The sequence below is a fragment of the Arachis stenosperma genome, chromosome 8 (assembly GCF_014773155.1).
Source record: "Arachis stenosperma cultivar V10309 chromosome 8, arast.V10309.gnm1.PFL2, whole genome shotgun sequence".
NCBI lineage: Eukaryota > Viridiplantae > Streptophyta > Magnoliopsida > Fabales > Fabaceae > Arachis > Arachis stenosperma.
Window position 1 is genome coordinate 18329132 of NC_080384.1, and position 3519 is coordinate 18332650.

The window sequence follows — 3519 nt, forward strand, 5'->3', positions numbered from 1 at the left end:
GAGAATAATGAAGAAAGAGAACAGAGAGAGAAAAGCACATAAATGAAGAAGGAGAAAGAGAAGGCAAAGAATTTGAAAAATGAAACGGAATCCTTTCAAAAATTAAAAATCTATTAGAGGCGCATGAAATATATGTGCATAACAAGCGCGTTTGAGCGTAATATCAATTAGAAGACTTGTAAGACTTGTATATTAAAATCACTTGTATGTAGAGATTAATCATTTTCTATATTTTAACCTAATAAGAGGTTATAAATACCTCATAAACTAGGGTAGTCGTAATATAGAATGATTTAGAGATTTGAAAATCCCTTTTTTAGTTTTGTGATAAAACCATGATGTGAACAGTTGAGGTTGGGGAGTCCCTCTCTTGTTGCATCGGAAAATTGAGTAGAAGGTTGAGGAGTCTATTTCTTATTGTGTCAAGAAATTGGATAGAAAGTAGAGTGATTCTCTTTATACTCAATTTCAATATATTCTTTTTGTTTCTATTTCAATTTCAATGTATCTTTTTTTTATTCAGTTTGAATACTTATCTTCTTGTTTATCTTTTATTTCTTTATCAAAAACTTATTAGAATAAAAAATACACCAAAATTTTTTAACAATAACACATAAATTTCTTATATGTACACCAAAATTTTGCTACAAATGCACAAAAATAATTTATTTAATATTGTATTTTCTCTTATTCTTTTTTTCTTATTTCTTTCTTTCTTTTAATTGAATGAATGTAGGTTCATTCTCTTCCTAGTAATTTTGCAGCATTATATGTCTCTTCTTCTTCTTTGTTTGATTTTTTATATTTTTGTTAAGAGAGTAAAACAAGAAGAAACTTGAGAAGGTAAAACAAGAATGAAAAGATGAATAAAAAAAATAATGATGATAAAAAAAGAAAAAGAAGAAGCCTCAGAAGATAAAGAGGAAGAAGAGGAAGAGTTTTGAATTATGCAAAACTTATCAGAAAAAATACACCGAAATTTTTTAACAATAACACATAAATTCTTAGTGTTTATATCGAAATTTTGCTACAAATGTACCAAAATATTTTTTTAATGCTGTATTTTCTTTTTTTTTTTTCTTATTTTTGTTTTTTTAGTTGAATAAATGTAGGTTCATCCTCTTTCTAGTAAATTTGCAGCGTTATGTTTCTTCTTCTTTTTTGTTTGAATTTTATTTTATTTTTATTCTTGTTAAGAGAGTAAAGAAAGAAGAAACTTGAGAAGGTAAAATAAGAAATAAAAGATGAATAAGAAAAAAAATGATAATGATGACAAAAAAAAAGAAGAAGAAGAAGCAGTAAAAGATGAGGAGGAGGAAGAGAAAGAGTTTTAAATTATGCAGAACTTATCAGAATAAAATACACCGAAATTTCTTAACAAAATATATAAATTTCTTAGTTTTTACACCGAAATTATTCAACTATAGAATCATAAACTATCAACGAATTACATTAACTAGATTCGAACCACACCTCAACCACTTGATTCTATTCAAAACAATAATCCAATTCGTTTTGGTTCAATTGATAGTCTGAACTTAAATCATTTATTGTCTTTGAAAATAAAATACCTGTTCAAATTTGATTTTACTGTTTGATTTCAAAAAATTTAATCCAAATTTTCAAATCAGATAAAAGAATATTGATTTTGAACGAAAAGAATGGAGAGAACGAAGAGAACATAGAGAAGGAAGAGAACATAGAGAATACAGAGTAGGAAGAGACATAGAAAATACAGAAAACGTAAAGAAAATTTCAAAAAAGAAAACGAAATTCGGATGAAAAAGTCAGTTATATATATTTGCATGTTAAGTCAAAAGTTTGTTAAAGATAGTGGTGCGTATAGGTGAATTAGGTTAAAACTACTTGGTTGATTAAATAACTTAGACGTAGAGATTAATTTTTTAATTAAGAAAGAATTATAACCGTACAATGATTAGATTATAACTTTTTAACTATGTTATATAATCGGTTATCAATATAAAATTTATAGTGATTAGTAAAATATAAAATATATATTAAAAATTAATTAAATAATATATATACATAATAACTAATTTAATAATTAGTATTTTGTGTGCACATATACTAAGAATAATTCAAAGATGAAATAAATCATCTAAAATTAAACGAGAAGTTCATTGGTAATTGATTTTTATATATAACTTGATTATTTTTTAAGCACATATAATTTTTTATGAGCTATCTATCTTTTGAGTCACTAGGCCATTTGAAATCTTAATTAGAAAGAAAATGACAATTTAGGTCTAAAAAATCTCAAGTAAACATTCACATGTAATGTATTCTTTTGTATTTGAGATAATATAATAAGTTGGTGCACTCTTGTTTTTCTGATAGATTATTACTGTATTCATATTAGGGGTTTACTTGTATAATAAGGAGACGACCAAGTGAGATGAGTAATTTGGCAGTTTAATTTTATAAGTGATCAATATATATTAATAAATATGTTACTAATAAATAAAATTTTGGTTATAAATTTTGTATAAAAAATGGAAGTAACAAATATGTTGGAAAAAAATTTTTGACAAAAGACAATAGAAATTTTATCATGGGAGCATAAAATAAGAAAATTTGACAACAGCTATATATAGTTATCACATTACTTATTAGTATCTTATCGGGTTACTATTAAAGTGTTTTAATTTTTTTAGATAGTTAAATAATATATATTTTTTAAATTGCACAAAATTATTTGAAGATGCGGTTTGAACAAAGTTAACCGAATTTTATGTCATGTTATATTATATTATATGTATAAATCAGATATAAGCATAGAAAAATAAAATAAATTAAAAAGGTAAAATAATATATATATATATATATATATATATATATATATATTATATGAACCATAATAAAAACAAAAATTTATAATTAAATCTTTATATACTATGTAAACAAAATGTTATATGTACTAAAATAAGTTACTATATATTTATTTATATAAATATTTATATTATTTTATATATTTTTAATATATATTTTATATTTTAATATATTTATATAAATAATTGATTTGAAAATTAATTTTCAATCTTCACATAGTACAACTATATATAAAAATATTCAATTAGATTGTTGCTAATAATTACCACTAAGGAATACCTTGTATAAATGAAAGTATAAGTCTTTTGAGTTAAAAAAAACGATTCATAATAAACAATTTTTTGTTTATTTTATCTTTAAATTAACATTAATTAACTTTTAATTTTTTTTATTAAAAGTGTAATCTACCATCCCTCTTTTGTATAATGTACGTAGACGTATACCAGTCAGGCGCATCCGTAGGATCCACGCGTCAAAGTCGGATACGTTAGACAGCTCATAATTCAAGAATCGAATAAAAGAGGCCAATAAGCTCCCATGAGTCAGAGTCTGATTGGGCCACGTGCCCCCCAGTCCCCAACTGGCAAAGGACCAAAACCACTAGTGGTTTCTTCACGCGCTCATTAGCGGTTTTAGTCACACACACCCAAACCTCTTTTCCATACTTTC